The sequence below is a fragment of the Lithobates pipiens genome, unplaced genomic scaffold (assembly GCF_037356315.1).
Source record: "Lithobates pipiens isolate NorthernLeopardFrog02 unplaced genomic scaffold, aLitPip1_a1.2 Scaffold_28, whole genome shotgun sequence".
Classification (NCBI taxonomy): domain Eukaryota; kingdom Metazoa; phylum Chordata; class Amphibia; order Anura; family Ranidae; genus Lithobates; species Lithobates pipiens.
The window spans coordinates 114022742-114049431 of NW_027507789.1; the positions used below are offsets into that span (position 1 = coordinate 114022742).

A 26690-nucleotide genomic window follows, 5' to 3' on the forward strand; every position below is an offset into this window, starting at 1 on the left:
CCTCATCCCTTCCCCTCCCTAGCACTGATCCCCATCCCTCCCTACCACTTTCTCCACCAGCACTGCCATTGATCCCATCCCCCACCAGCACTGCCACTGATCCTATCCCTCCCCAGCACTGCTACTAATCCTCATTCCTCCCTACCACTGCCACTGATTCCCATCCCCTCACCACTGCCATCTCTTCCCAGCACTGCCACTGATCCCCATATCTCCCTACCACTGCCTCTGATCCCATTCCCCCACCAGCACTGCTGCTGATCCCATTCCCCCCACCAGGACTGCCACTGATCTCATCCCTCACCAGCACTGCCACTGATACCAAAGTCATATACTACCCTAGCCCATCCCTGTACTACCCTAGCCCGTCCCTGTACTACCCTAGCCCGTCCCTATACTACCCTAGCCTTTCCATATACTACCCTAGCCCATTCCTTTACTACCATAGCCTGCCCTTTAGAATTGAATATAATGGTATGTCATATCATTTCGCACTTAGACAAAATGCTGTTTCCGGTAAAACTGACTCACTGATCAATTTAATTTTAGTTTTAATTATCATGATTCAAAATAATGGATATGGAGGCCTTTTGGTGGGCATGGCTTCTTTTTTTTTTTTTTTTTTTTGGGGTGGGGCAGCATTTCATTCTTGGACCCAGGCAGCACAATGTGTTGGGCCAGCCCTGCATAAAAAGACCCAAACTAGGCAGCACAATGTGTTGGGCCAGCCCTGCATAAAAAGACCTAAACTAGACACAAAGCATCCCAACAACAGAACCCCAGAATATTCAAAAGAATATTTCCCAGCTTGGTATACAGATTCTGGATCTGGATCAGATTGTATGCACCCCTGAGATTCAACTTAGTGAAAATAGAGGCACCTTTCAATCTGTCTAACAGTTTCGATATTAAGGGTAATGTGGTATTGATTTTTGATTGTTAGAGCGTTTAAGCCTCGATACTCAATGCAGGTTTTTAAGGTCCCATCCTTCTTGGCTACAAAAAAGAACCCTGCTCCTGCAGGCAATGAGGTATTCCAAATAAATCTTTTCTTTAGATTTTCTGCAACATACTTAGCCTAGACATGGCCTGGGTCTCTGGAATGGACAACGGATATGCCCGGCCCCAGGGTAGGGTTGCTCTGGAAACAAGGTCAATGGCACAGTCAAAAGGCCTGTGAGGAGGAAGTACCTCAGCCGATCATTTGCAGAATACATTCTGGAACTCGCTATACGCAGCAGGAAGAGCAGAAGATACTGATGTGGTGGCCACAGGAAGTCTCTCCTTTGGGGTAACCTTGAGTAGGCAGGATGAGAAACAAGTGGTACTCCAAGCCAAGATCTGCCCCATAGTCCTGTCAATGTGTGGAGAATGGAGCTGTAACCAAAGAAGGCCCAATACAATGGGGGTTGAGGCCTTAACTAGAAGGAAAACGGTTATCTGCTCCTGGTGGAGTACCCCTACGGACATCTTGACAGGGAGGGTCTGGAAATGGATAGGCCCCCCAGGAAGAACAGTGCCATCAATCGCCGAGACCGCCAGCAGAGTGGTGAGAGGCGAAAGAGGAATTTTCATGGAAGACACAGTTCCCCAGACAATGACAATAGTGATCATGGCTTTACAATGCTGGTACAGTGAAGATCATTGTAAAGTGGATGTAAACACGATTCATGAAATTTGAGCTGGGCACATATTTATTTCTCTCCAAAGCCCTATGTCCCATAACTGTCTCCTACCCTGTTCTTCTGTTATCAGTATGAGAACGTCTGACAAGTTCTCCGACACAGGAGATAAAACCAGGCTGAATTTTGTGTTGGGGAGGATGCTACAAATAGATTGTCAGAGTGCTGAACCATTCAACAACCTGATCTGAAAGTCTAGCTATGAGGAGAGGGTGTGTGTGCCTTTCCTCCAATCAGCTGTCTTGGCTGTATGTCCAGACTTTACTGCAGTGCTAACTAGGAAGAAAAAATCTCCTAACACAATCTGAACTTTCTAAAGAATATATAAAGCTGAAGACAGCGGATATATATGTAAAACTTATATAGGGAGATTTGTTTCATCTCTGTGTATCATCTGAGGCTGTTCACTTCACTGGATAGATGTGAGGGTTTACATCCACTTTAAAAACCACTTCCCACCCTCCATCTGTCATATGACATCCTTGACTTGCAGCTACAGGCATCATTAAGATATCAGCTTTTTCAGCCGGTGATTCCCTACACCATAAGAATGATCATAGCGGCTGTTCCGCCACTTGATCGTTCTTACAGGTGGCTAGAGGGGACATCCCCCCCTTTCCGCCTCCCTCTGGTGCTTCTACCGACTCACTGCTTCCATCGGTGAATCAGAGACAGGATCCGCCAGCCCCAGAAGTTTACCATAGAGATTTCCAGCAGACCAGGTGGTCGTCGGAGACTCTATGATTGTCCAGAGGCCGGGCATGACATCATAACATCACGGCTCTGCATTCAAACAAATGGCGCCACCTCGGCTGGGAAGCCAAAATCTTTTTTTTTTTTTTATTGATATTTCTTTTAGGCTTCCCAGCCTAGAGGTGAGATGTGGGGTCTTATTGACCCCATATTTCACTGTACAGAGGACCAATCATGCCATATTCCTATTACAAGAGATGCTTACATTCTTTGTAATAGGAATAAAAGTGATCAAAAAATAAAGTAAAAAAAAAAAATGTAAGCGCCCCATCCACGTGTGCTCGCATGCAGAAGCGAACGCATACTTAAGTCCCACCCACATATGAAAATGGTGTTCAAACCACACATGTGAGGTATAGCTGTGAACGTTAGAGCGAGAGCAATAATTCTAGCCCTAGACCTCCTCTGTAACTCAAAACATGTAATCAGTAAAAAATTTACATTGTTGTCTATGGGGATTTTTAAGTACCGAAGTTTGGCACCATTCCATGCGCGTGTGCAATTTTGAAGCATGATATATTGGGTATCTATTTTCTCAGCGTAACTTCATCTTTCACATTATGCAAAAAAATTGGACTAACTTTACTGTTTTTTATTCTTTGTTTAAAGCACAAACCTGTTTTTTTTTCCCAAAAATGTAAAAATTGCTGCGCAAATACCGTGCAAGATAAAAAGTTGCAACGGACGCCATTGTATTCTCTAGGGTCTTTGCTAAAAAAACATATATAATGTTTGGGGGTTCTATGTCATTTTCTAGCAAGAAAATTATGATTTTTACATGTAGGAGAGAAATGTCAGAATTGGCCTGGGTAGCAAGTGGTTCATGACTGCTATGAATAGTAATGATCTGTGATTGGCTACTGCTAATCACATGGTACAGGGTGCTGTGATTGGCCGAGGTTCCATGTTCTAGCTGTGGGCCAATCACAGCTCGCTAGTAAAGGAAGCAATATGATTTATAACAGCTTTGCTGACATTGTGATCATGTAATCACATGATCACCACTTCCAGGATATGCATTTACAGTGCCCCCTTGGAGAACGGTTAGAGGAACACAATAATGAGTTTGAGGTGTTGACTTGACCTCCAAATTCTCCAGACCTCAATTAATCGAGTAACTTACAGGACTTAAAGAATTTGCTTCTGACAGCTTGGTGCCAGATATTACAGAATACCTTCAGAGGTTTAGTGGCATCTATGCTTTGACAGGTCTTGGTTATTTTAGTGTCAAAATGGGAACCTACTCAATATTAGGTGGGTGGTCATAAAGTTCTGGCAGATCTGTGTACCTTCCCTTATTGGAGTTTTATATCATAATAGATTGTAGAGCAGTACCCTGTTTTGAACACACCATGCCAGGAGCATGTAAATGGAGGGTATGCCTTCATCAAAAAACAATTCAAATTACTGAATGATGTAACATGCATTGTTTCATATGGCAGAGTGGCTGGAAACTCAGATCTCTTCTTTATCCCTTTGTTTTAGTGAGAATTTTGCAACATGTGCCAGCACTAAAGTTTAGGGTGGATGCAGCAAGCATACCATTTAGTACTTCTTTGATAAACATGTATATTACTGCCTCTTTTTCCAGAAGGAATTTCAAGTTTTTCAACTATGATAACTGCATGGCTGCCAGCTCAGGATGGCCAAAGCTAACGAGCGCTGGGTACAGGCCCAAATTAAAATAGGAATCTGGAATCTTAAGGCCTGGACGTTTATCAAAGAGGCTGATTGTTGGCCTGGGCATGCCAGAAAATATTTTGAGAGTTCTATAAACTAGGAGTTGTGTACAGACAGACAGTGGCCACAGTGTGAAGAGCCTATGCTGCAAGCCAAGTCATTAAAGTGATGATTTCTCAGAAGGGACAGAAAAAGTGGCTGCTTAATCCAATTCACTTGCAGTAAGGTGAAAGTGTCAAGATCATAAGGGGAGTAAGTGGCCACCAGTGCCCACACCTCTTAGCGGCAACTGCATTATGCTAAATAGTGTCTTCATGTCCAGTTTAATATTTCAAATTACTATACTCAATTTCAGGTGAAACTGCATGCAAACAGATAAATACACATTAAAAAAAATATACCTTTGTACCCTCCGCTGTTGAAGTGTGTAATGATTTGGGATGCCTACCCAGGAAGCAGATATGCTAAGACATGTGTACTCCATGGCACTGTCCTGGAACCAACGGCACTGTCCTGGAACCTATGGAACTGTTCTGGAACCCATGGCACTGTCCTAGATTCCCTGGCACTGTTCTGGAACCCAAGGCACTATCCTGGAACCCATGGCACTGTCCTAGATTCACTGGCACTATCCTGGAACCCATAGCACTATCCTGGAACCTATGGTGCTGTCCTGGATCCCATGGCACTGTGCCAGATCCCATGACACTGTCCTGGATCCCATGGCACTGTCCTGGAACCCATGGCACTGTCCTGGAACCCATGGCACTGTCCTGGATCCCATGGTACTGTCCTGAATCTTATGGCACTGTCATGAATCGTATGGCACTGTCCTGGATTCCATTGCACTCTCCTGGAACCAATGGCACTGTGATGGTATTGTCCCCCCCAGCATGTCCCAGTGTTAATACTAGGATAAGCAGCTATGGAGCATTAGTCTTCCCACTGTAGCACAGACCCGGGACTGGTCTGGCTGTTTGGTCCCAGGTTCCATTACCTGATAGGCACACTGCAGCCAAGCACACTGTAGTTCACAATCCCTAGAATCATAAAACAGACTGTACCTTAGGATACCTGAGCCTTAGGATACTCCAAAACTGGTAACAAACTAGTCAAGAACTCTAAATCTAATTTGTTTCTTCAGGGTGAAAACGACCCTCTTGAATGTGAAGGATAAACTGATTCCCCCTTGAATGTGAAGGATAAGCTGATTACCCCTTCAATGTGAACGATAAACTGATGCCCCCTTGAATGTGAAGGATAAACTGATTTAAAACAGTGGAGGTACTGTTGCAAGTTCTTCCGAATAAAGCCAAGAAAGTCTCTAGAGTCCAAAAAAGGCTGGTACTCGCTGTGCCCTGAATATGGTGTTGCCACCTACAGTATCAGTTAGCTTCAGTACGTGTTGCCCTGCCCTGGATTCTCAGATGAGCCTTCTGCCTGTGTTCAGTAGGATAGGTCCAAGCAGCAGCTGGGACCCCAGAAAGAGGATTTTTGAATGTTGTAACTGATCTCCAAGGGATGCCTCAGCCCTCAGCCTGGGTCTTACACCCCAGGATTCCCCCTCTCAGGACTCTGATGGTCACTCACTCTCCTGACCAGGGATTGGCTGAAGAGGCATGAATATGCAAGACAGGGTCAAAGCTCTTCTGCCCACTATATCACATAGTTCAGTGGGATGCAGGGGGGAGTAGCTGAGCCTGCACCTGCAGAACATAGAACAGACAAAAAACAATGATTGCTGCTCTCCCTGATTACAGGAAGGCCAAAAACTAAATGTTGCCAACATTTGTAGCCTACTGAGGGGCGCTACACCACTGACACAAACAATGGAGCATCTTCCTCTCACTAACGCCAATTATGGAGCATTCTTTCTCCCACTTGGGCCAACAATGAGGAAGTCTACCTCCCATGGACAGCAAGTCAAGAGCATTCTTTTTTCCCACTGAATCTGGACACCAGAGAATTTCTTTTTCATGCTGAGCACTGATGCTATGGTAATTTTTCCTCACACTGATCAACACCGTTTCAGATATCCTGGCCACTGCACTCAGAGCGCTGTGATGTATCTTACATACTCTTGACCACTGCACTCTAAAAGCTGTGTTGTACATTACATACTAGTGACCAGTAGTGTATACACTAAGTTGAACCTTACATATTCCTAATAACTAGACTGTATATGCTATGTTGTATGTCACATATGACATACAACATAGATAGTAGACAATATATAGATACTAGACAAGTGTTTTCACTGCCGGACAGAGTATAACAGCATCACAGTTTCATGTAACTAAGGAAGGCAAGGCAACAAAGATAATTCAGAGTTCTGGCTGAAGAAGGATTTGGACGAGAGCCTGCTCAACCAACTCCTGTGTCCAAAGGCCGCGGAGGGAGACACTGTGATCCCGATTCCTTGTAAGTGCTTGATTGACACCTCCTCATGGAGACATCGCATGTTGATGGGGATGCTTGGGGTGTACTCGGAGTCCTCCTTTAACCCCCAGTGCCTGCCGCCAACTTCCTGAATGTAGCAGGAACGATCCCCCAGACTCTGTCCCCATGTCCAGGTTCTCCTGCGCCTCGTGATAGCTTTTCCCTTCTCCCAGAAAGCCTCTGGGGTAAAACGTCTCCCATGCAGCAGTGCTTCTTGGGATGTGTAGTTCTCTGCGTGTTGATTATAATCAGTCTGTGATGGCTCAATTTCCTAGAGTTCTTTGCATCTCCTCAAGTCCTCCCTTGATTGGCCAACTCGACTCTATGAAGAATTAAGGGAAAGGGCAGAGTGGGCTGTCATGCCTGTGAACAAGTACGAAAGTACACTTGTACTTCCAATAAAAAGGTACTAAAGGAAACATTTTTTTTTTCAATATCCAAAAACGAGCGGTGGAAAAGTGGTCTTTCGTTTAAGACCACCTTTCAAAAGTGGGCGGAACTCCGCTTTAAGCCAGATCTTCTGAAGAGGTCAGAATAATGAAATGCATAGGCCATGACTAATCTATGTCATAATGCATTATAGCAGCCTTATACACGTCTTTTGAAGTTGGTGCAGCTTGTGAAAGTCTGTTTATGCTATGTTGTTTTAGGCTTTTTTAATAAATACAGATTCCCACTATATGAAGTTTTTGCTTTGTTCTGAGCCATAAACTTCTGGCGAGAACCAAGCCTATAGAGGAAAGCAGTGCAGATAATAAATCTGGGAATCCTCTTGTTAAGCCAGCCATAGATCCCTGCTGAACCAGATGAGATTCAATCCATCTAAGGCCAGACGACTTGTACCCCAGCCGATCTAACTATCAACTGGGGTACAACCAGTATTAATTTTGTCAACAAAAATATTTTCATCATAATTTTCGTCTTCAGCTGCATGTTTTCAGTGATGAAAGCGAAACGACAATAAAATTCAAATTTAGAACATCGACAAAAACTATGACGAAAATTCAAATTTTTCCTCAACAAATGAAAATTAACTCACTCACATTTACTTCCCCACCCCCAATACTCTATTAGATTTTTACTCCAGGAGTTTGTAATGAGTTTGAAAATTCTACAGTAATACATAACCACTTAAGCCCATTTTGCTGGCCAACGACCAGACCACTTTTTGCGGTTCAGCACTGCGTCCTTTTAACTGATAATTGCGCGGTCGTGCGGCGCGGCTCCCAAACAAAATTCACGTCCTTTTTTTCCCCACAAATAGAGCTTTCTTTTGGTGGTATTTGATCACCCCTGCGGCTTTTATTTTTTGCGCTATAAACATCAACAATTTAAAAACAAAAAAGCATTATTTTTTACATTTTTCTATAATAAATATCCCCCAAAAATATATAAAAAAACATTTGTTTCCTCGGTTTAGGCCGATACGTATTCTTCTACATATTTTTGTTTAAAAAAAAAAACGCAATAACCGTTTATTGATTGGTTTGCGCAAAAGTTATAGCGTTTACAAAAAAGGGCATATTTTTATGAAATAATTTTTTTTTTTTTTATCGTGACTGCGACATTATGGTGGACAAATCACACATTTTTGACACATTTTTGGGACCATTGTCATTCATACAGCAATCAGTGCTATACAAATGCACTGATTCCTGTGTAAATGACACTGGCAGTGAAGGGGTTAACCACTAGGTGGCAGTGTAGGGGTTAAGTGTGTCCTGGGGCGTGTTTCTAATTTTGGGGGCGTGGCTGTGTGTGACACGTCACTGATCTCTGCTCCGATCGCAAAAAGCAGAGATCAATGACACTGTCACTAGGCAGAACGGGGAGATGCTTGTTTACATTAGCATCCTCCCCTTCTTCCTCCCTGTGAAACGAATGTGGGTATCCCTGCGGCAAATCAGATTCGCGGAGGTACAGACTGGCGTGTGCGCAATGGCAAATTTAAGAGTCCATTCACACAGGAGCAACTTTGGATCCGACTTGAAGTCGTCCCAAGTTGCCTCAAGTCGCGCAACATTTAAAAATCAATGTAAGTGCCCGTTCACACAGGGGCGACGCGACTTGCAGCGCGACTCACAGACGCGACCTGCACACGACTTCAGCGGCGACTTGCAAAATGACTTCTGTATAGAAGTCAATGCAAGTCGCCTGAAGTCGCCCCGAAAATACTACAGGAACCTTTTTCTAAGTCGGAGCGACTTGAGTCGCTCCTATTAGAACGGTTCCATAGTACAGAACGGAGCGCGACTTGTCAGGCGGCTAAGTCGCCTGACAAGTCGCGGTAGTGTGAACGGGCACTAAGTGAATGAGAGCCGTCTTATTGTACACTACTGAAGTCGCTCCGACTTCAGAAAAGGTTCCTGTACTACTTCAATCCGACTTCTAGGCAACTTGTACCCATTGATTTCAATAGAAGTTGCCTCCAAGTCTGATCCCCTGTCTTAACTGAAGCAACTTTCCAGGAAGTAAAAATAGTTTTCTAGGCAAACCCCTCCCTCCCACAGAGCTGATTATTATGTGATTGGCCACTGGTAAAGTCTCCTCTCCTGGAAGCAACTTCAAGTTGCCTTGTAAGTTGCCTCAAGTCGTGCTGTGATTCATACTCAAGTCGTGTCCAAGTTGCCTCCCAAAGTCTCGCTCAAAGTCGTGTTGCCCCTGTGTGAACGGACCCTTAGGTACAGCCATTTGCCTGTCTGTGCCATTCTGCCGACGTACATCGGCATGCGCCAGTCGGCAAGTGATTATGTAATGCATTACAATTTAACTAAACCCATTTTATTTTAGGTGACTAAAATATGACTTAAACTAAAACAATTCAGATGACTAAAATAGGACTAAAACTAAAATGGCATTTTAGTCAAAAGACTGACTAAAATTATTCTAAATTTGATGTCAAAATTAACACTGGGTACAACCAGCCTGTCAGATTTATTACATGTGATTACTGCCAGTGGCTAAAGCTGCTGTTGTTTTTCAAACTCAACTACAGATGCAAAAGTTACAGGAATGAGACAAGCCATTTACCACTGACAGGGGTGCTTACACTTATCAGCTTTTATTTATGTAAAAACGTTATCCCAAAAGGGAAAAAAGGGTTTGCTGTAACTGCTTAAAAAGTATTAGCTGGAGTTTGACTTCAATTTGTTGGTGTATTTTAACCAGCTAGTACCGGTATGTCTAAGACTGCTTTCACACTGCGGCGGTATTCAGGCGTTACAGCGCTAAAAATAGCGCCTGTGTAGCGCCTGAAAAAAACCGGCCCCTTTCACTCCAGTGTGAAAGCCGGAGGGCTTTCACACTGGAGCGATGCGCTGGCAGGACGGTGAAAAAAGTCCTGCTAGCCGCATCTTTGGAGCGGTGAAGGAGCGGTGTATTCACCGCTCCTATACCGCTCCTACCCATTGAAATCAATGGGACACCGCGGCAATACCGCCGGCAAAGCGGCGCTTTGCGGGTGGGTTTAACCCTTTTTCGGCCGCTAGCGGGGGTTAAAACCACCCCGCTAGCGCCCGCAGACCGCCGCTAAAACGACGGTAAAGCGCCGCTAAAAATAGCGGCACTTTACCGCCGACGCCGCCCCCGCCCCAGTGTGAAAGCAGCCTAACACTCCCCTCCCCCAGATTAACAATGCTGCTGTCTGCTTTGCCCCCCTGTTCTCATTCATCCAGAGTGAAGACACCCTAATACAGGAGATGTGTTACTAGAAGGATCGCCAGAAGAAAGCAGGGGGATAAAAGCAAAAAACAAAAACAAATGCAGCCACCACATCTAATGATTGCTAAGCTGCAATATAATACATTTTGGTTGGGGGTTTAATGCAGCTTTAGGTTAATTCAAAGTGATAGCTCTACTTCTGGAATGGTAATGTCACTTTTCAAAAATGATTCTTTGTCCTAGATTCTGTGTGTATTTATGAGACTCTCGCTTGTGGTAGAGTAATTGTGCAATGTTTTACATGTGTAGTAATTGTGGAATACTGTATGTGTGCAGTGTATTCTCCAAGTTGTCCCTCTGTCTCAAAAACGAAAGTTATCCATCAAATTGCATAACAGTAAACATATTTGTACTTTACCTATGTGTTTTGGGGTTCCACTTTTATCTGGTCACTAATTTTGTAAGGTCAGTTAATTGTAAAGGGGTTCAATTTATTTTCATTTTTTGTGAGTAATCAAGATCCATTCATTTTGCTGAATATGACTGGGTTCACAGTGTTTTAAATGTTAAGCCTCATACACAAGATAGGATTGTTGGCCAACAAAACCGTGTCTTTTGTCCCAAGGGTGTTGGCCCAAACTAGTCTTGTATACACACGGCCACACGATTATTGGCCAACAAATACGAACGTAGTGATGTACTACGTTGTTTTTCAGCTCTTTAGCACCACCCTTCGGGCTCCTTCTGCTAATTTTGTGTTAGTAGAAGTTTGGTGCCTGTTGATTTGCGCTTTTCATTTTGCATTTTTCATTTCATGCTTTTCAGTTTTTTTCTGAACGCCCGTTCGTCAACCAGACATGTTGCGGAATCGGAGAAAATAGCGTATTATTTATGATTGGCTTTGGAGTTATTGCTTTAACATTATTTTTTTAGTTGAATAATGATTTGATTTGGTATATTTTCTATATTTGGATGCATAGAATGCACTTTTTGGTTACGTTCTATTGGAAGATAACATGTCTAATATTATTTGTTTTCTTTTTTTAATGCACAATAAAAAAATTGTGTAGAATAATACTTGGCTATGTGTTTTACTTCAAATGACAGTTTGGGAGTAGGCAATTACATTTAAAAATACAATATAAAATTGACAAGGGACACCAACATAGTTGTATCTTTCATTTTAACCACCTCAATACAGGACACTTAAACCCCCTTCCTTCCCAGACCAATTTTCAGCTTTCAGTGCTCTCTCACTTTGAATGACAATTACTCAGTCATGCTACACTGTAACCAAATGAATTTTTTTATCATTTTGTTCACACAAATAGAGCTTTCTTTTGGTGGTATTTATTCACCACTTCATTTATTATTTTTTGTAATATAAACGAAAAAAGAGCGAATTTTTTGAAAAAAAAAACTAAATTTTCTACTTTCTCTTTTAAAAGAAACCAAAAAAATCTAATTTTGGCAAAAATTTAGGCCAAAATGTATTCTACTACATGTCTTTGGTAAAAAAAATCCTGATAAGTGTATGATCATTGGTTTGTGTGAAAGTTATAGAGCCTACAATCCATGCTATGCATAATTGAAAATGTATCAATCCTAATGCACTGATGGCCTATCTCAGTTCTTGAGGCCCTAAAATGTCAGGACAGTACAATAACCCTCCAAATGACCCCTTTTTGGAAAGAAGACAGTCTGCGGTAATTGGTAAGAGGCGTAGTGAATTTTTTGAAGTTGCAATTTTTCCCCCACAATGCTTTGGAAAATTAAGAAATATATATATTTTTTTTTTGTCTTCACTAAATTATCATATTTACAAGTTATTTCTCACACATGGTGCAGGCATAATTGCAATTACACCCCAAAATACATTCTGCTATTCGTCCTGAGTATGGAGATACCCCATGTGTCAGACTTTTCCACAGCCTGGCCACATACAGAGGACCAACATCCATGTAGCACCATCAGGTGTTCTAAAGGCATAAATTACACATTTCATTTCCTGAGTACCTATTACATTTTTGAAGGCCCTGGAGCACCAGGACAATGGAATTACCCACAAAGTGACCCCGTTTTGTAAAGAAAACAACCTAATGTATATTCTATGAGGCATAATGAGTCTTTTGAACATGTAATTTCTTTCCACAAGTTTTTGGAAAATGTGGAAAGAAAATAAAAACCAATTTTTTTTCACAAAGTTGTCAATTTAGAAGATCTTTCTAACACATAACATGTACATAGCCAAAATGACAGCCCAAAATACATTCTGCTACTCGTCCTGAGTATGGCGATACCCCATGTGTCAGACTTTTCCACAGCCTGGCCGCATACAGAAGCCCAACATACAAGTACCACCTTCAGGCTTCTAACATATAGCATGTACACACCAAGAATTACACACCAAAATACATTCTGCTGAGCAAAGGGTAAAAAAAAGGCTCACCTGTGGTTTTAGCAGGCAGGGACACCGTTCCAGAGCAGTCAAAGCATTTTCTAGACAGCCAAAGGAAATGTCCAGGAATTGTCCAGGCAGCAGACAGATATGGAAAATTATGAACATGGTTCAGTACAGTCCAAGGTTTAGCAGGCAGTTCAGGCACAGGCATGGCCAGTTCAGGTGGCAGGCACAGGCATGGCCAGTTCAGGTGGCAGGCAAAGGCAGGGCCAGTTCAGATGGCAGCAGGCGGCACTTTGTACATTGGGCCTTGGTCAGGTAAGACCCGAGGACAGGGGTAGAGGCTTCTTCCCACCCAAATCTCTGCGAAGCCTCCGAGTCTCCAGACCCTAATCCGAGAAAACAAAAAACCTGGAGAAAAAGGTTTTCTCCACTCGGAAAACTTTTTCTGGAGCCCCTCACATGTGAGACCCCTGTGCTGTACAGTGGCAGGGCAAATGATCAGTTCAGGAGGCAGGCAAAAAGCATGGTCATTTAACAGGCCGAGGTCAATTCACGTTGAAGGCAGAAATATGTTTGGCAGAGGCATAGTCATTTAACAGTCCGGGTCATACACAGAAATGGCAGAAAGTGGAAACTGGAAAGAAATCATCTTCACTTTACTAATAGTTTAGTGAAGTATGATAGCTTCGATAGCAAGTTCCAATGCAGAGGCCTGACTGGGAGGGACAGTCTGGACAGTAGTATAGGGTGTCGCGGCGAATTCCTCTACTTGTACACACACGGCATTTTTTTGGGGGTTTGCGACCTGTTTGGGTAGGAGGGAGGATGTCGGGAAAGTGCCTTTCATGGAGTCTGGCTACTGCACTGAACTTTGGGTGCTCTTAGAAAAAATAATATATGAATTGAACATGGCCAGTTGCATCAAATAAACGGCGACTTTCTTGTACCAAAACAGTGATCTCCTGGTGGCCAAGTAGGGCTGCATCATCTGGTCATTCATATCCACCTCCCCCCATGTATAAGTTATACTCGTGGATACATTTTGGCTTCTGGATGGGGCCTTTTCTTGTTTGCAGTTACACCAAGGTGTCATTGTGTATTGTGGAAAGGATGTAGACATCTCTTTTTTTATCTCTCCACTTCACCGCTAGTACCTCGTCAGTCCACATACTGGCCATTTCACCCTGTTTTAATTTCTTGGTGACCAATATCTGTGGGAAGCCTTTGCGGTTGGTCCGTGCTGTCCCACAGGCCACAGTCTGCTTTAGGTATAGATGGCGGAAAAGTGGGAGACTTGTGTAGAAATTGTCTACATATAGGTGGTAACCTTTCCAAAGCAATGGTTGGATCAGCTGCCTGACAATTTTGCCACTTGTTCCCATGTTGGTAGGGCATCCAGGGGGGTTTAGCTGTCGGTCTTTTCCCTCATAAATTATGAAGTCATATGTGTAACCCGTGGCCCTGTCACACGCCTTATAAAATTTTACCCCACGTCTGGCTCTTTTACTGGGCATGTATTGTTGTATTCCAAGTCGCCCAGTGAAGTGTAATAGGGATTCATCCACACAAATATTTTTATCAGGGGTAAACATCTGTTTGAAACTGGCGGAAAAAAAATTGATTAGGGGCCGAATTTTGAATAATTTATCATAACTGGGATGATTTCGAGGGAGGCATTGGGCATTGTTATTGAAATGTAAAAATCTCATGATCATCTCATAACGGTTTCTGGGCATAATTGATGAATAGACCGGCATGTGGTGGATAGGTTGGGTAGACCAGTAGGAATGGACTTCATTTTTTTTGTTAGCCCCATGTTGAGGGTTAGGCCAAGGAAAATTTTAAATTCTTCCACGGTGAGGGGTTTCCAAAAAAAAGGACGGGCATAGGAAGAACTGGGATTATTGGCTATATGTTGGCTGGCATATAGATTACATTGCTCCACAATGTCGGTTAGGAGATCATTGGTAAAAAATAAATGAAAATAATAAAGTGGGGTTACATTTTCCGTCTGTATCTGAGGGCCTGGCTGGGATGTAAAAAGGGGAATAACAGGTTCTACTGACATATCGGGCAGCCATGTTGGATACAGCAGAACATCTGGAAGGCTAGTATGGGCACTGCCTCGTTGATGGGATGCTCCGTTGCTAGTATCTGGCCTATCTTCAAGGAAGGTTGCAGAACTGCTGGTGGATGCCTGCCTATCCCGGAGTGCTGCGCTGCTGGTGGATGCCTGCATATCATCCTGGAGTGGTGCGCTGCTGTTTGATGTCTGCGCCTGCTCATTTCTCCCGTTTCTCCTTGTTAGGATTCTGTCTTCCACAGTTTCCATCTCGGAGCCACTGCTTTCCACTGGCTCATAATCGCTATCCGAGTCTGACGGAGAGAGTTCCCCGCTACTCTCGTCCGACATACTCTGGAGCATCTGGAAAGCCTCCTCTGCGCTGTACGACCTTTTAGTCATGTTGACGGTCAGATGGCGGGCGGAAGATGTCAGATGGCGGGCGTCAGATGTGCCTGATGGCGGGCGTCAGATGGGCCTGATGGCGGGCGTCAGATGCGCCTGATGGCGGGCGTCAGATGTGCCTGGTGATGGCGGGCGTCAGATGCGCCTGGTGATGGCGGGCAGATGCGCCTGGTGATGGTGGGCAGATGCGCCTGGTGATGGCGGGCCAATGCGCCTGGTGATGGCGGTCAGATGCGCCTGGTGATGGCGGTCAGATGCGCCTGGTGATGGCGGGCAGATGCGCCTGGTGATGGCGGGCCGATGCGCCTGGTGATGGCGGGCAGATGCGCCTGGTGATGGCGGGCCGATGCGCCTGGTGATGGCGGGCAGATGCGCCTGGTGATGGCGGGCCGATGCGCCTGGTGATGGCGGGCAGATGCGCCTGGTGATGGCGGGCCGATGCGCCTGGTGATGGCGGGCAGATGCGCCTGGTGATGGCGGGCCGATGCGCCTGGTGATGGCGGCAGATGCGCCTGGTGATGGCGGGCAAGTGCGCCTGGTGATGGCGGGTGGCTGATGTGTCAGATGGCAGGCTGATGTGCCAGGTGTTTTTGGGGACACTGTGTTTTGGGGGACACTGTGTTTTGGGGGACACTAGCTGGGAGATCAGTGGGTAAACAGCAGATAAACAGCTAGAAAACTCACTGATCTTCCCGGCTGAAGCACAGATTTCTATTCCTCTCCTCACTGACAGGTTCTGTGTGAGGAGAGGAAGAGATGAGAGCAGTTACAACTGCTCTCTATTTACATTACATGACGACTGTGATTGGACACAGTTGTCATGTGATCAGGAGGGCCAATCACATGGCCTCCTGTTGTATTCTTCTCTCCAGTCTCCGGGGGTCTCAGGCAGATCGGGATCGCGCTGCTGCGCGGACACGTGGCGGCGCGATCACCGGTTATCTGCCACCCATCCCCCTTTGTTTACTTACGATGGCTGTGATTAGACACAGCCATCGTGCGGATCAGGAGGGCAAATTACATTGCCCTCCTGCCGATCCGAGATGCGGCGTGTGCGGGGGACACGCACGCATCGGGATCGCTCAGCTGCGCGGGAGCGCGATCCCGCTACTTTGACAAGACGTTCGGGAACGTCCTGTCAGGAGTAGAGAGCTCCCACCCGGCCGTTTATATGCAGTGGCCGGGTGGGAAGTGGTTAAAAACGCCAGTATAATGGTGTTGTGGTAACTTGCCCAAATAATAAAAAAAAACAAAGCATAATTCTTCTTCTTATTAAATTCAATTATTATTCTTGATATAACTAGAAAAAAAACATCTTTGAAAATTCGTTTGCAATAACTCAGTATCACCAGCAAAGCAGCTTCATTATTGTCCCATTAAAGAATCCCATTTTTTGCGTGACTGCAACATTGCGGCAAGTGAAACTTTTTGGTGACCAGTTACACCAATACAGTGATCATTGCTAAAAAAATGCATTGATCAGTGTATAAATGGCACTGGTAGGGAAGGAGTTGATTTGATCAGACTGAGCCGGAGGTGGAAAATCATTTTATCTTTTAGCATCGATTGTCAGCACTGATCACATTTCATGAATACGATCATATTTAAGTCAATCGGCTCATGAGATTACATGGTGGAAACAGAGATGCGATTGACCGTTTAGGATCTAAGTTATGATTGTATCTTAACTATTGAAATCCACTTCCCCATGTGATGCATATCGATTGAATGGGTTGTTGCTTATAGATCAATTATTCCTACATTGGGTATAGAAAAGAACCCCCCCCCCCCCCCCTTTTTAAATAATCACATTTTATTACTTTGCAGCCTGAAATGAAGACAAACAGAAATTTTGTTTTATCCAGCTGCATTTACTCAGTACAACCTATAGTATCCAAGTGAAAGATATAACACCCACATGTCAGAAAAAAAATGAATCGCTGAGTTGGAAAAAGGATCACCCCTCCTAAAAATACACCTAATAATCTTCTTAATGGTACAAAAAGCTATTCGACTTTCAACTATAATCAGCTGTGGTCATTTTGATTAGCTCAGCATGACCAGAGCTTTCCTGGACCATTTCTGTCTCTGCTAATGCAACTGAAGCAAACAATCAACTATGGGTGGCAAGGCACTGTCAAAAGATCTCCGGGTAAAGTTGTAGAGGCTGCAAAGCAACAAAATGTGATTATTTTAAAGAGGTATTCTTTTCTATGCCCAGTGTATCTGAGAAGATTATTCAGAAAATAAATTGATCGTTTACTAAAGTGTGTATGGTCAGCATTACAACTAGCAGACCCCATGTATTTATCTACAAAACTGTGATTGCAGATGCCCATAGTTCAAAGGGAGCTCTGTTAAAGCACATGGCATGCTGTCTTGAAAAGCAGATCCTGCTGTTAGATTTTGCTATAATGCCACGTACACACGATCGGAATTCCAGCCAGAAAAAGACCGATGAGAGCTTTTCATCGGAAAATGCGACCGTGTGTATGCTCCATCGGAATTTAGATGTCCGAATTTCCACCAGCCAAAAATTTATAGCATGGAAAAACTTTCCATGCTATAATATAGCACGGAAAAACTTTCTATCGGTAATTCCGATCGTGTGTATGCAATTCTGACACGCCAAAAATCAAGCATGCTCAGATTCAACTACGAGACAGAAACTATTGGCTACTGGCTATTGAACTTCCTTTTTCTAGTCACGTCGTACGTGTTGTACGTCACTGCGTTATAAACGATCGGAATTTGATGTGGCCGTGTGTAGGCAAGACAGCTTGAGCCGGAGATTCCATCAGAATTCCGTCGGGAAAACCATCAGAGCTTTTTCCGACGAGAATTCCGATCGGGTGTACGCGGCATTAGGCCTCATGTACACTATTGGTAAATGGACGTTTAGGAGCAGTTGGGTGTTTTTTTCAGCTGGCCCTGAATTCTCCTCCTGTTATCTTATCAGTACATGTGCACAGGGTTGTTTTATAGTAGTTTCTAGGCAGTTGAGGAAAAGAGCATTTTTTGGAAATCCAAAAAAATGCATTCAGGACAGATGTTCAGAGCAGGGCTGGACTGGGACAAAAATTTGGCCTTGGACTTCATCATGACCGGCCCACTTTAATTTTGAGTGTCTCCATCAACACTTCCCCTTACATCAGAGTGTCCCCCCCCCTCCCATGTGTACTCACAGTTTTGAAGGCAGCTTCTCGTTCCTCTCTCCAGTCATATGATAAGTGACAAGTGATAAAGGGAGAGAGGATGGAATGTCTGCCAGCTGTCTATCTCCCCCTACAGGCTGGAGGGAGCAGAAAGCTTAATGCTCTCTCCAGCAAGTGACGGCAGCTGCTCCTCCTAACGGAGTGAAATCGCAATCACTCACTGTCAGAGAGGAGCTGCTCCAGGACAGCACCTGACCGGCCCACTGAGCCATCGGCCCACCCGGAAACTCCCTGTAGTCCCGATGGCCAGTACATGCCTGGTTCAGAGGCATGTGAAATGCCAAATGCTGCTAATCGCTTGTAAACGCGGTAACTTGCATTTAGCCGCGTTTCGTTTATAGGCATTTGTAATGAAGATACATTTCTGGCCAATTGCAAAAAACGCTTCTAAACGCAAAATCTGCTAAACGCGGCTAAACACGGCATGTAAATGCGGCACAACAGATGTTTTTTAAATGTTTTTCCATTGTTCAGGAGAGGTTTTAAAACATTCCGTGTACATTAAGCCTAACAGTCATACAACCTAATGCCGCGTACACACGTAGCAGACTATCCGGCTGACTTAGTCTGGCGGACTTTCCGCCGGCCTTTCCAAACGAGCTACTTGCCCACACACGGCACTTTTTCAGCAGACTAATACGGCGTACTTAGTCCGCTGGACTATTCGCCGTACTTTTGAAATGAACGGACTCGCCCACACACGCGGAGGAAAGTCCGCTCATTTTGAGCGCGTCTCCAGGTAGCCGCGGCCAGTGAAGGAGGCGTCGCTGGCCCTGTCACCTGGTATGGACTTGAAGGGGAATCCCTACGCTGAAAAATCGGCGTGGGGGTCCCCCCCCCAGGTCCATATCAGACCCTTATCCGAGCACGCTACCCGGCCGGCCAGGAAAGGGGGTGGGGACGAGCGAGCGCCAGTATACCCCTACCCATTCACCTGTGAAAAAAAGTAAAAAAAAAACACAACACACAAGGGTTAAAATAGTTTATTGCACAGCTCCGGGGGTCTTCTTCCGTCTTCGGGGGTCTTCTCGCCGGACTCCTCCGCTATCTTCTGCTCTTTTGCTAGCTCTTTCACTAGCGGAGGAGCCCGGCTTTCTTCTTCGCCGCCACCCTCTTCTTACAACTTCGGGGGTCTTGTCCCCCTCTTCGGTTCTTCTTGCCGGGCCACCACGCCTTCTTCTAGCTCTTTTACAAGCGGTGGCCCGGTCTTCTGTCGCCGATGTCGCCGTCATCTGTTCTTCTCTTCTTCTGTTCTTCTCTTCTGGAGATGTTGCCTCGTTGCTGCCTCCGTCCACAATGGCAAGGACGCTGCGCACGGCGACTTATATAGGGACATCACCGGATGATGTCCCCGCCAATTATGATGTCACAGTCCCAGCATCCTCTCATCCATACTTAATAACCTACGAGCACTTTGTGCTCTGACACCTTTCTATTAAAACCAGCATTAACTTTTTCAACAATTTAAGCTACCGGAGCTCTTCTATTGGATCTGCACAGGCCATCCTTCAATCCCAATGTGCTTCAGTGAACCTTGGACACCTATGACCCTGTTGCTGATTTGCCAGTTTTCCTTCCTTGAACCACTTTTGACAGGTCCTGACAACTGCAGACTGGGACTATACTGCAGTTTTGGAGATGCTCTGACCCAGTTTTCTAGCCATTACAATTTGGCCCCTCATCACAATCCCTCAGATCCTTGCAGTCACATACTCTAATGTCAGTCTCATGAAATGCAGTTGTCTTCATTTCAGTGATGTTCCTTAGAGCTGCACATCATGTCCCATCTTGCATATTGTCCTCCTTGGTGTGTAACAGGGAACTGTTAATGTGATTGTATAAGGGACTGTTTACTTTTGCAGCATTCCTTTCTCATTATGAGGGCACTCAAACGACAAGGAAAATATATGCCTGTTGCAGACATGAAGAACATAACGGGTTTGCAGTTAGGATATTATTTACTGATCTACCTGTACTCCTACGGAAGGAGCTTGTTGAATATTTCCACATAAATGGTAATACAATGGTTCAAGCCCTTCTCATGACTTTTCCCTTATGTGACTTATACTGGCATATCGGTGTTATTTTATACACACAGAGTCTTTGTACTAAGAAATTGATGACTTACAGGATCTTACAAGACTCTGCCTTTTGGTGATTTATGTTGTGAATTTAGCTCTGTGGTGTGATTCTTGTAAAAATAGGTTCTAGAATGTAAGGCTTCTTCAAAGAACTTCCCATCAATTAAGCAGTAAAACTTCAGAATTATGTTTTCCCTTTTTTTCATACATTCATTAGGTGTGTTACTATTGTACAACCACTAAATGATGACTATGTTGTATATAGGTACAAGCCAGTGATAGTATAACTCGACTTGAGTGACATCGTTTTTGGTATCGGTAGAGGTTTCTGACATTTTTGTTATGTGATCTTTCCGAACCAATAGACCAAAACCTGTCATTATATTTATGTCACAAATTCCTATGTTAATACAACCCAGCCAAAAGCACCCCAGTTTAAACAAAACATGTTTCCATTATTTTAAAACCATATACAGAACAAGCCTAGCCTGTGATTTTACAATAGAGGAGAAGCATGCTAATGAATTCATCCGTGTGCTAAGGAGCAGCACAAAGTGATGCAGAGAAGGAATTTCCCACCAAAAAACAACCTGACCTATATAACAAAAAATGAGTAGTGAAGCAGGATTGTGTGTATGCAAGAAACTGTCAAGTGCAATGCACAAAAAAAAGGGAAAGTACCTCAATATATTCTGTACATGAATATATTATGCACACCCAAATTTGCCCCTACACATTCACCTGTGAAAAAAAGTAAAAAAAAAAACACAACACACAAGGGTTAAAATAGTTTATTGCACAGCTCCGGGGGTCTTCTTCTGTCTTCGGGGGTCTTCTCGCCAGACTCCTCCGCTATCTTCTGCTCTTTTGCTAGCTCTTTCACTAGCGGAGGAGCCCGGCTTTCTTCTTCGCTGCCGCCCTCTTCTTCCAACTTCGGGGGTCTTGTCCCCCTCTTCGGTTCTTCTTGCCAGGGCCCCGGCGCCTTTTTCTAGCTCTTTTACAAGCAGTGGCCCGGTCTTCTGTCACCGATGTCGCCGTCATCTGTTCTTCTCTTCTTCTGTTCTTCTCTTCTGGAGATGTTGCCTCATCGCTGCCTCTGGTCACAATGGCAACGACTCCCATCCCCACTACGACTTATATAGGGACATCACCGGATGATGTCCCCGCCAATTATGAAGACACAGTCCCAGCATCCTCTCATCCATACTTAATAACCTACGAGCACTTTGTGCTCTGACACCTTTCTATTAAAACCAGCATTAACTTTTTCAACAATTTAAGCTACAGGAGCTCTTCTATTGGATCTGCACGGGCCATCCTTCAATCCCAATGTGCTTCAGTGAACCTTGGGCACCCATGACCCTGTTGCTGATTTGCCAGTTTTCCTTCCTTGAAGCACTTTTGACAGGTCCTGACAACTGCAGACTGGGACTATACCGCAGTTTGAGATATATTCAATATATTCTGTACATGAATATACGGTATTATGCACACCCAAATGACTAAATAGGGTAACGCTACTATATAATTATTATACCTGCGAAAAAGGAAGGCAGAAAACATAAAGGAAAGACAAAGGAAATGCAACCCTAGTGGATTATAGAGATAAAAGGGTTGGGAGCCTGGTCCCCAGCCAGGGGCTCACAAAAAGAACTGGAGGGCAATTTAACTCAATACAATACACTAAAGGTAAGCTCAGGTAAAGACAATGGTGTAAAAAGATATACAAAAGTTTATTAAAGAGGAAGTAAACCCTGATTAGTTTACTTCCTCTTTCTCTGCAAAGGCAAAGCATAATGGACTACTATGCATCGCATAGTAGTCCATTATGTGTCACTTACCTCTGTCGCCGCTGTTCCCTGTAGTCCGCCGCATCCATCTTCTTGGTGGGGTCTCGCAGCTCCGCCACTGTCATTCGGCGAAGCCGCGATGACGTCACTCCCACGCATGCGCATGGGAGCCGACACGCGCGGCAGCACCGTCGTTGAGAATGCCGCGCTCAGTGCGCCTGCGCGCCGCTGTCTACGGCGCATGCGCCGTAGACAGCGGTGCCTGTTTTCGGGCAAATATCTCCTAAACCATATAGGTTTAGGAGATATTTCTTGGACCTACAGGTAAGCCTTAATCTAGGCTTACCTGTAGGTCAAAGTGGTTTGTAAGGGTTTACAACCACTTTAATACACAGTACAGTACACAGATATTCCAATTGCCCCCCATTTCTTTTGGTGAGCACCTGGCTGGGGACCAGGCTCCCAGCCCTTTTATCTCTAACAAATTCCTGGATGATGGTACAATTTTTAATGGATTACACTTACTTATGAATGTTGCAGAGGCCATTTCAAATCTTTCCTAGTGGACCATAGATGAGAACACCTTAAACACCAATAAGATACTTGCTTACCCAAAATTTTGACCCATATAGGTATCTAGGGTCAATAAATGAAAGTGCCACCAGAATCAAATATTCAACAAGTGCTTTTACATGCTCACCAGATCACCCCGGACAACACAAAGATTCTCTTAAGGCAACATACTGTAAATTATTTAGGGCTCACACATAAAGGCTGAAACTGGAGAGTGCAAAATCTGGTGCAGCTGTGCACAGAAACCAATCAGCTTCCAGGTTTTATTATCAAAGCCTAATTGAACAAGCCGAAGTTAGAAGCTGATTGGCTACTATGCAGAGCTGCACCAGATTTTGCACTCTCCTGTTTTAGTAAATCAAGCCCATAGAAACTTCTTGTATGTATGTTGTATCTGTATGTTGAATTTTACTTTGCCTACCTCGCTCCCCTGCTGAGCAAAGGGAAAATGGAGAATGCAGCTGAGAAATCAGAAGATGCATTTTATCTTTAATTGTGTTTATGTCTCCTTTTTGCAGGTGGTTTCATATCATATAAACACCCAGGGAAGCACCAAGCAATTCATGGTTCCATCCAGGAACCACTGGATATTTCGGTGGGTTATTTGCTAGAATTGGAGACTTGAGGGTTGCTTGGGAGAGACCTTACCACAAGTAAAAAGGTAAGTCCTCCTTCCTTTTTTTTGTAGTCCCTTTATCTCTTTTTCCATGCCTACAAACTTGTGATTGTACACAGTTTGGTCCATGAAACATTCTTCACTGTCCTCCAAGATGTTTCTACTAATCAGTGATAGTCTCTAGATTAGTCCAAAAAAAAAAAAACTCACAAAATATAATCATTTTCTCTTTTAATACTCTTTCATAAAAAATATAATTTTGGCTCCAGTAATAAACAGGCTGAAAGAATTCTGTGACTCTTAGATTGGGCTGATGAACTCCTAAAATCTGTAGCCTCAATACTGTAATACACTATTTGCTTGTATAGACAGATTTTAGTATTAGGGCCACATTATATATTTTATAAATATTTGTGGGAAGAAAATAATGGATAAAATTGAAATGGATAAATATCCTTACATCCAGGAGTGCCCATCTAAGTCTACACATCTGCTGCCAACCTCTAGGAGTGCAACGGATCGTCACCGATCCGTAATCCGAACGGGTCACCCAGCTCGGATCGGCACACGACGTGATCCGCAGAGCGCTCCGCGGTCTAGGCCTTAGGAATGGCTGTGGCTTCGGCCTAGCTCTGAAGCGGCGGCCATCTTTCTACACCCAGGCTGTTTACAATGTGATCGCTCCGTCAAATGACCTCTAGTTAGAACTGTATCAAAATGCTGTAATATGGAGTCTTCAGGACAACCAGGTTTGAATCCTGAGAGACTTTTTTTTATATATAAGAAATGACAAACCAGCAAGCAAGGAATCGATTTGACGTGCAACATTTAGAGGCATAATTATATTATTATTATTATTATTATTATAGCCATAACAGCCCATGCAATGGCTATTACAAAATTGAAACGTTAAACATGTTTAGTTAGACATTATAACATGGTGCCTAGATGATGGGGCAATGAGCACCACAGGCAGCAGAAGACTCTCATTACCACACAAGGAAATACACTAGCTGCAAGCGTTTCTTCATCACTTTTCGATGGAAAAGGTAAAGGATCCGAAGTACCGTGTCAGCAATGGACAAGGATTGTTTCTGTACTGGGGCTGAAACTATTCCATCTAAGATAAACAGGTGTTCTGATCACCAATGTCACCGGGAATGATTGTGAGGGTATATCCACATTTTTCAGTGGCCACCTGAACAGGAAAAGAGGGCAAGCCTTCCAATAGGGACACTTGTTCCTGTCTACAGGTGGCTCTATGGGACCCTGTAAAGGGGACAGAGTCACTCAAAAAGAACAAGCATTAAAGGAGTTATTTTCAGAGGAACTAAGGGCTTAAAAGAGAAGCAGACATGGTAGATGCTGAGGTCTGCAACACCATATATTGTTTTATTTTTTATTAGGGTTTAGTAACATTTTTACAGTGATATTAAATCTTCATCACTTTCAACGGCTAATTTTATCACTTAGTATGCACGTTCTTTATCTTATGCTCCTAGCTTATGTTGCAGTTTAGGCTGGTGTTCTGATTGTTGCCCCTGATTTCTATTTTAAAGGATGACTCTTTTTACTTGCAGCATCCTATAGAATCACACTTGCATGTAGGGACTGGAGGTATGTCTCCCTACGTTGTGTGCATCAAAAGAAACACAGCCCCATAAGCTAGGATGGTAGGGCACTCCCCTGTTCCCTCATACCCCCCCCCCCCCCTGAGTAAGCTAACAGATTTGCTCCAGATTGTCCATTGTATACTCTTTTCTGTGAAGAATTTACATTTAGACCCCTTTCACACTGGGGCGTTTTTCAGGCGTTTTTCATGCGCTTTAGCGTTAAAAACAGCACCTGAAAGAAGCTGCAACTGCAATCCCAATGTAAAAGCCCGAGTGCTTTCACACCAAGATCCCTTTCACACTGGGACGTTTTTCAGGTGCTTTAGCGTTAAAAAAAGCGCTTGAAAGAAGCTGCAACTGCAATCCCAATGTAAAAGCCTGAGTGCTTTCACACTGAGGCGCTGCGCTGGAAGAGCGTCAAAAAAAGTCCTGCAAGCAGCTTCTTTGCAGCGCTTTTGGAGCGGTGAATACAACGCTCTTAAAACGCCCCTTCCCATTGAAATCAATGGGAAGCGCTTGTAAAACGCCCGAAAAACGCCTGAAAAACGCTATTGGCAGCAGCGTTTTGTGGCCACTTTATTTGGCCACTAGCAGGGTTAAAAGCGCCCCATTAACGCTCTAAAAACGCTGGTAAAGCGCTGCTAGTTTAAGCGGCGCTTTACGAGCGTTTTTCGGGCGCTGACATTTCACATTGGGACTGCAGATGAGGCTTCTTTCAAGCGCTTTACAGGCGCTTTTTTTAACGCTAAAGCGCTTGAAAAACGCCCCAGTGTGAAAGGGGTCTCAGGGAAGCAGCACAGAAAGCAGGAGCCAGCAGTACTGAAAGTTGTAAACTTCAAATGTTGGAGGAAAAAATTTAAACCAATAGTTAAAAGTTGCCTTAGATGCCTGTATTCGGACACCAGGAACTCTGAGTAAACTATCATTTTTATTAGAGGCTAAGGCTGTAGTAAAATGGTAGGTAGGTACATAATAACATTTGTGACCTTTTAAGGTCGTATCTATCCTGAGATGGTGTCTGATGGGTGGCGATGGCTTTGATCCATGCTGTTTTCTGTGTACAAATGTTCATGTCATCCTGGTCTATTTGAAACAAATCCTCCCCAGAGTTTAGGGGGAGTTAGAGTATGAAGTTTAGGCCTAGAGACTGAAATATAGGAAATGCATTTTCAATTAGGAGAAAAGAACTGGATGGATTTAAAGATTTATAGCTTGTGGGGGGAAATGGTACCCGTGGTAAGGTAGTCATTTTTAGAGTGTTATGGAGACCAAACCACAATAGAGTTAGGGGTTCCCATTACATGAGTTCTCACTTATTTTGCTTAGGAGGGGAATTAAACTGGCCTGGTAGAGGTATTTGGCATCTTGGCTAATGTACCGTATGTTCCCAGATATTCGAGTTGGGCTATTTGAAGGGAAAGTCACATTTGAGATCTAATGCCTGTTCTCACGGAAGCGTGATGTTAGAGGTTTATCTGAATGTTGGAAAGCTTTCTGTATTTGTAGAACTCTGTAAGGAGATTTGGTTGGAAGGTCACAGTAGAGAGACTTTTTAATCATATGATTACTGAAGCTGACAAACCGGTATTCTGGTTCTGAGAATAAGTATCAATTTGGTCTTGATTTTATTTTCGCCTAGACAAATTTGTGAATTTTTTAGTGGCGGTATGGCCCAGCAGTAACCTTTAGCCTAGGTTCACATTTGTTTACAGCGCCG

At 44.0% G+C, this 26690-nt stretch overlaps 1 protein-coding gene across 1 annotated transcript in view; it reads left to right on the forward strand.

Moving 5' to 3' along the window:
* Nucleotides 1-26690, forward strand: part of ZNF385C (zinc finger protein 385C) — a 619764-nt gene that overhangs the window by 85112 nt on the left and 507962 nt on the right. Inside the window, exon 2 of the mRNA XM_077459559.1 lies at nt 23263-23405. The gene's annotated coding sequence lies outside the window, so the exon portion shown is untranslated. The remainder of the gene's footprint in view (nt 1-23262; nt 23406-26690) is intronic.